At 35.6% G+C, this 8249-nt stretch overlaps 1 pseudogene; it reads left to right on the top strand.

Annotated features, from left to right (window-relative positions):
- Positions 1-2213: 2213 nt before the first annotated feature.
- On the top strand, positions 2214-6967 carry LOC107801040 (12-oxophytodienoate reductase-like protein; annotated as a pseudogene).
- The last annotated feature ends 1282 nt before the right edge of the window (positions 6968-8249 follow it).

Below are 8249 nucleotides of genomic sequence, written 5' to 3'. Positions count from 1 at the left end.
AAATTGAAAAAAAAAACAATTATTTAAATTTCAATTTGAATCTAACAAACTAACAAATATTTAAACAATAATACAAACATGAAAAACAACTAATTAATCTTTCATTTGAAATCTAAAAAAATTAATTTAACAAAGCACATGAACAAACTAATTAATTCAAACGATAGACATGAACATGAACATGAACAAAGCCAAAAATCAAATATCTACTGATTTTAGATTCGAGAAATATCGAAACAAGATACGGACAAAATAAAACTCAAATCTACTAACCGGATCGAACGAATTACGTACGGACTGTTTTGACGACCAAAGCATCGAACAAGTGACGGTGAACTTGGATGGAAACAATCTGTCCGGAAACGAGTATTGCCCCACGATAACTTGACGCCGCAGACGACCACGAACGGATGACCAAAGGAGATGGTCATTTGGCATCGTTTGAAAACGAAGAAGAAGGCAGCAGCACCCCGAGTCGTCGATGCTTGCTCGACTGGACGGGCAGTAGTGAAACAAAGACGCGACAGCTGGGGACGGGGCAGTGCAGACTGGATGTTGCGAAGAAGATGAAGGCAGCCACCATGGACGACGATGGCAAAGCCTGAAGCAGCCTTCTTGGTTGATGACAGCGCAAAGCAGAAATGGCGGGAAGGCAACGAAAGCTCAGAGACGACAGCAGAAAGTAGCACCACGCAACGAAAGCTCGACTAGTCGAGCAGCGTCAATGGCGGGAAGGCAGTGCCACCATGGACGACGATGGCAAAGCTCAGAGACGACGGAGCAAACAGCAGTGACACTGCTGGAGCAGGCTGAGGAAAATGAAGCAGTAACAAACACACAAAACATGGCATCCATGGCGATGGGTTTTCCTTCCATTTTGGCCGAGGGTTTTCCGGCGAAGCAACAGCGAAGCAAACGGGGAGGTCGACGTGGATGGTGGTGACGTTGGTTGTTCTGAGTAGACGAAGAGTAAGGTGAGGGCAGCCATGGTTGTGAGCTTGGAGTTTTGAGAGGATGAAGAGAGGAGGCGGATGAGTTAGTGTTTTAGGGTTTTTGGTTTTTTGTTATTTTTGTTTTGTTTTTGTGTTTAGACCAAAAAATGAAGAAAGGGGTTAGGTATTGGGTTAATGGGGCGGACCGGGTCGACCCGTGTGAAGTGGACTGGGTCGTGGACAATTGTTTCGGCCTGGGGTTGAAAATTGAAGAAGTGGCCCAATCCGATTTTTATTTGTATTTTTGTTATCTTTTCTTCTTTTATTTTCTAAAACTAAATTATAAAGATACTTAAATTATTATTAATAACTAAATTAAGTTATAAAATTGCAAATTAACTCCCAATAACAATTAACGCACAATTAAGTAATAATTAAGCATAAAATTGTTCATTTGGACATTAAATGCTAAAAATGCAAAAGATGCCTATTTTTTTATAATTTTAATTTTTGTAAAACTAATTTAATTACTAACAATTGTAGAAAATCCTACATGCAAAATGCAACATATTTTTATATTTTTTATTAATTTAACAAATAAGCAAACACAGACAAATACAAATAATTATCCAAAAATATCACAAAAATACTCAAAATTGCACACCAAGGAAAATCATTTTATTTTGCATTTTCTGGGAGTATTTCTCATATAGGGCAAAAATCACGTGCTTACAATAATAAATAAAGCACAAGAACAAACATCATAAATATTGGACTATATTACCGCAATATGTTTTCTTGCACGAACAACTATTTGTTGCACTTTAGGGATACCAAGATCGATAACAAGAGGTTTGGTTAAGGCAGAGTAACCAAAGCATTAGGAAGTGACATACAAAAAAAAAAATCCACAAAAAAAATACTCGTTAAGATACCATCACATTAAATTCTTTTAAATTATAATACATAATTATCTAACTAACATGACTAAATTGATCATTTGTGTAAGTTTTGATAATGTCCTTTTATTTTAAATTCATGTATTATGCTACTCTAATAATATTTTTCGACATTTAGATGATTGTTATATTATTATACATAAAATTTATCTCATTAATCAAATTTTATTGTTGCTTCATATAAATAAATGTTTAAATCATCACGTGCTATTATTAACGTGCAACACACGTTCATATAGATACAAGTAAAAGTAATATTCATATATATATATTGGAGGATATTCTGACATTGCATAGCACAAAAGAGGAGAAGAATTTGAAGATGGAAGCTGCAAACAACTACTCTAATGTGCCCCTCTTTACTCCTTACAAACTGGGGAGATTTGACCTCTCTCATAGGTCAGTATAGTACTATTATTGAGGCTAGTAATTAAGAACTACGTAGCTCTTTATACATGATAACTACTCCATTATTTAGAGTGTGACCAAATAAATTGGATATTAATTATGACCCTTGAATGTAATGCAGAATAGTATTTCCAGCACTAACAAGATACAGGGCACACAATAATATACCACAGCAGCCACATGCTACTGAATATTATGCACAAAGAGCTACTAATGGAGGTCTTCTCATTTCTGAAGCTGCTGCTGCATCCGATATTTCTCAAGGGTAAATAATTACCACAAATAAGTATTAATTTCTACATATAGTTAATAAGATATTAAGAATAATATTGTTAAATTAGGTGCCCGAACATGCCTGGAATATGAAGTGAGGAGCAAGTGAAAGCTTGGAAGCCAGTAGTTGAGGGTGTCCATGAGAAAGGAGGCGTCTTCTTTTGTCAAATTTGGCATTCAGCTCGCTTGTCTCTTCCTACTCTTGGTTCACCACTTGGCGGCGGCCTTTACGTATGGATAAGTAAGCAGTGGCCGGATCTAGAATTTTTATCGAGGGATGTCAAAATATAAATAATTAGATATATCAAAAAGTCAAGGAGAGTCAACATATACTAAATATACATAAAATAAAAAAAATTATCTAACAAAATAGTATAATTTTCCGACAAAGGGTGTCGCTTCAATGTGGCCCCGCCACTGCAAGTAAGACTTACAATTACTATTATTTATTTATTTATATATAATCTGAAATGGCGGAGGCAGAATTTCCGCTAAGGGGTTAGTGACACAAAGGTTTTGAACCCCTGACCACTAGGTCGGAAAATTTTACTAAATATATGTATTCCTACTGTACGGAAACAGATAAGTAGGAAAAAATAATACCACTTAACATAAATAGTGTCTTGGTGTGTTGGTTATGTGCTTAATTTTGCTCTAAGAGGTCAAAGGTTCCACCCTTAACTTGCACATCATTTGTAGTTAAAGATTGTGATGAAGTAGAATTAAACTTAGGATTATTTCTAACTTAAGACTCAACGAAACCAATAGATTAAGGTTATTTCTTGTCTAAAAGTATGACAATAAAAGTTATATTCTAATTCTTTTATAAATTTCGATTTCGCTTACAAAAATTCCTGCATACGCCCTTGGTTGGACTATGACAACGGGATTCAATATATATATAGAGAGAGAGAAACATATTTTGCCTTATATATACAGTGTAATTTTCCGGTGAAGGGGATTCGGGTGAACCATTCGGCCCCTAAATCGGCCCCGTCTGAAATTTGAAGCTAGCATCTAGCTAGAATTATATATATTGGATAAAGAAGAACAAATTAAGGTTACGTTGTCAAAGATTTAATTATGACATACTTGTTTCTAAATCATCTCTTTATTAATTATTCGGATTTTGCTGTCTTCTTCTTTTGCATATTACAGGACCCGGAGGTAATCAAGTTTTTGAGAAACCAACACGTCGTCGCTTGAAATCTGATGAAGTCCCTGGAATTGTCAATGATTTCAGGATCGCAGCCCGTAATGCCATTAAAGCTGGTATTGAGTTAAATTATTCTACTCTATCCCTTTGATAACTGAACTTCAACTCAACCAATTATGTTATACTAGTATATCTGAGGACATTCAATTTTTACCATGTCTGTATATTGTAGCAGATCTAGAAGAGCTAAGACCATTGTTATTCTACTCTCTTAATTAAGAATATTATAAACCATGTTGCTTTCATTTCATTAGTGCCTAATTTTCACTCATAAAAAAACGAGTGTTTAATTTTCATTGCTTCAATTTCATTAATTAACTTGTTTCCCATAATATATAAAGGATTTGATGGAGTTGAGATCAATGCTTCGAATGACGGCTACTTAATTGATCAATTCATTGTCGACTTAGCTTGAAAGTAGTAGAAGCAGTGATCAATGAGATATATCGGAGCTGAAAAAGTTGGTATGAAACTGTCTCCTTTTACAGATTCTGATGGCGAAGAAAAGGACTCAAATGTAGATGCAATAGCTAATGAATTGAGGTTAATGCTCCACTTAACAAGTATAATAGGAGCACATTCTACGCTAATGATCCACTTATTGGTTACACTGACTACCCATCTCTTCAAGAAATTGCTTCCTAATTATGGAAAAAGGATCACGGACTGGACTTGAGTTGTGTCTAATACTTGATTAAATCATTACTATGTAATAAAACAAAATATGTGGTTATGGATAAAATGATCTTGTTGGTTTTCTGTTTATATATCTTGTTGAAAAAATGAGCATTGTATAATAAATACTCCACACATGATGCGTGTGGAAAGAATCATGTGGAGTTGTGTCTACCTTGATGAAAATAATGTACAGCCTGCTTATGTAACTGGTATTTGGGGAATGTCATGACCCGGAATTTTCACCTTCGGGACCGGGATACTGCCTAACATTTTACTTGCTAGGCAAACCAACGTTAGATGTAGTTATTATCTATTTTTAATAAGTCAAATCAAATGAAAACCAATAAGCTAAGTAAACAGAAATAAAGTAGATAAATCTGATAACCAGCGATATCCAAATACAAATCCAAGAACTAGTGTCAGGAATACACGAGCGTTTAGAGTACTACAAATAACAATCTGAATAAAAGCATAACTGTCTAAATCGAAATAAACAGCTAACGTAATTGTTTAACCAAAAATCTGAGTCTTTGGTCAAAGCTAAAAAGAAATTCGGGTTACTAATAATCAGGAGACAAAAATAAAATACTTTTGAGAACGATGGTAAAGAAGCAAATAGATGTATATTTCAATAAATTCTCAATAGTATTCCGTGTCCTTACAAATGATGATACTTCTTCCTTTTATAGATAATTCTAGGTAAAGGAATGAAGCCTCAACTTTAATGATATAATCATGAGTAATAAATGATATTAAATAAGCCGTTATACAATCATTCCTATTAAATACCGATTTCATAACGTATCAAGTATTTAATAATGAATTTGGACTCCTTTCTGTCACCAGATCTTTGCTTTCAATGCCTTCTATCCGTTGGCTGTAGATAATTTAAATTGGTACGAGACTCGTATCTATACGTCATCTCGTGCTTATTTAAATTCTTCTTCCCGTGGCTGTTTCCATCCGTGTCTCTTAGTCAATTGCTGCGCTTTGACCATTTAACTAATCCACGTGTCATGCCACATCATCTTTTAATATAAACTCAGTTTTTTCCCAATACAGATAGTCCCCCCACTTTCCATTTTTTTATCAATTAAATAATTGGGAAGTGGATCTTCATGTAAAAGGAATTTTTACCACAATTAATGCTCATGACAGTACTAACGTCTCATCAGTCTTTTCCATTTAATGTTCTGCCCATGTGTCATTTTCTAATTGATTCCACTATTCATACTCTTTTTCGAGACTTCTTCACTCTCACTATTTACGAAGTGATAGCTGCCTTTATTATAGGCTTTTCATAGCCTCTTGAGGAAGACCGGCAGAGCCGATGTTTGGCTCGAACCTCTAATTGGAGATATCGAGAAGAAGAAGATGGAGAGCCATAGCTGCTTAACTCTGATGAATGACGTAGTTCATTCTACTTTGAAGGTATTTTTACCAACAAGTTTTTTTTTAAATTATCTTCAATCTCTCATTTCCATGACTTACCTCTGTAGGCTAACCTTATTGGCACGGAATTAATGGGAAGAATTTCCCTACTGGAAAGAAGAGCTCGTAAGTCTGAAAAGACTATCCACGAGGCCGAGGAAATAACTAGGGGAGCCCAGCTTGAAGCAACCAATTGGAAGGAGCAGTTCGAGAATGCTCAAGGGACCATAGAGGAGTTGCAAGAAGATAAAAATCTCCTGGAGCAGCAAAACCGTGGTTTAACTTCTGAACTGGCAACTGTCAAAGCCTCTTTAAGCCAATTGAAAAGAGACAAAGAGCTTTTGGAATGCTCTTTGTCAGAACAATTATCCAGGGCTAGTGAAGAAGTTAGAGAGATGAAGGCACTTTTGGCTAGGAAGGAAGAATATGCAGGAGAGTTAGTGCAAAGCTTGACTCAAGCTCAGGCTGACTTACAGACTTCTTCTGACGAGATTCATGCCTTGAAGAGTTCTCATGCTTCTCTTGAAGCTTCCCTTGATTCCCATTTAGCTGAATATCAAATCTTAAAAAACAATCTTGCTATGTGGGAAAAGGAATATGGACTTCTAGAGGAAAATTTTAACATAGAAGTGAGTTGGGCTTTCCTGAAATATCGTCGTGATGCTTTGACGGAAGCTGCTCAAGAAGGTTTTGACTTGCAGTCTGAACTGGCCAAAGTCATAGATACCATCGAGAAAAGCCAACAGTCTGCTGATACTCCTTCTCCTGCACTTGAAGTTCCTGGAACAGAAGAACTTTTAAATGAAGAAGTGCATACTGCAGCAATTGGGATTACAATTCCTGCTTCAGCTGAAAATGTTGCAATTCCAGCTTCAGAGGGTGAAACTTCTATGACCCAGTCTGTGGAAGTTGAAGCTTCTGTGACTCTTGTTTCCCTCATTGATCCTAACATCTCAAGCTCTGCTGAAATCGTTCCTGCTGCTGCTTCTTCAGAAGTTGCCACCGTGCATGTGGTTGAAAGTGAAATAAATATTGCAACTCCTGATGTGCTAACCCCTTCAATTGAATGATGGTTTTATCCCTTAGTTTTTAAGGGATTTTTTGGTGAAAGTCCCCAGTTATCATAATGGGGCACTTGTATAAACTTTTATTGACTAAGTTTCTACTTAGTCTTTTTAATTATATTAAGAAGTTTTGTTAGTACTGCAATGTGTTCTATTCTTGCCTTTACCTTACTTATTTAGGACTTATAGAATAGTTTAGCATTTTAATCCTTTGAAAATGCTTTATGATTCTTCTCATGACTTATTAACATGAGGCTTATAAAAGAGGGCCCTTTTATTTTATCGACACTTAATGAAGAAGACGTCTCAACTTCATAATGGTGTTATAATACGATGAAAGTAATAGGAAAACACACGTTTTATATGAAACAACTTTGGCTAGTTTTTATTCATAAACTTTTAACAAGTGTTTGACTGTTACATGTATTACAATACATCTACAACTTTCTCGTAACTATTTTTCTTGTAACAGATTTGTAATAACATAAAATAAACAAGGTTTTTCTTCATAACCTGTTTCAGTACATAGTCATGACCCTATCTTTACATGTTAAGAAGGGTTTGAGAGGTGACTTTGTTTATGAGTTTGAGAGATGACTCTGTTGTTCTCATGAATGCTGAAGACTTCGTAACTTTTTCTCAACACTTGTCTCTTTGTAGCCGATTTTTGTTCGATACTCGTATCTGTTTCTTTCTCTACACATATCTGTGTATAATATGTAGTCCCTCAAGTGTTTGAGCGGTGAAGTATGAAGCCACGAACACTTGTTTATTTCTTTTACTTTGGCCCTTTTCCTGAAACAAAAAGATATACGGGACTCGACGGTGCGATTATAGATGAAGACTGCCTAACTCGTGTGTATTTCCATCAGATTAATTGTAACCCTGGGCTAGGAATTTAATAATACTCCATTTTGCCTTGCAAGTTGTGACTCATCATTTGGCACGAGTTAGGATATTTTGCCTAGCATCTAAAATCGTTAGTAAAATATTAATAAACCAAGAGAGAAATTTTAACATGATGATACCTGACCGTAGGTACTTTCTTAAAAGTAATATTTTTTTTAAGTGGACAACATTCCAATGTGAGGGTAAAACTTTACCATCCATTGTTTCCAACTAGTATGCTCCTTTTCCCGCAATGCCACGGACTTTGTATGGTCCATCCCATGTTGGACTTAGCTTTCCTGAGTTAGCAGCTTTTGCAGATTGGAACACCTTTTTAAGCACGAAGTCCCCAATTTTGAAAAATCTGAGGCGTGCTTTCCTATTGTAATATCGTTCTATT

The sequence above is a fragment of the Nicotiana tabacum genome, chromosome 7 (assembly GCF_000715075.1).
Source record: "Nicotiana tabacum cultivar K326 chromosome 7, ASM71507v2, whole genome shotgun sequence".
NCBI lineage: Eukaryota > Viridiplantae > Streptophyta > Magnoliopsida > Solanales > Solanaceae > Nicotiana > Nicotiana tabacum.
The sequence above is the reverse complement of the archived record's forward strand: the minus strand, read 5'-3'. Positions and strand labels throughout refer to the sequence as shown.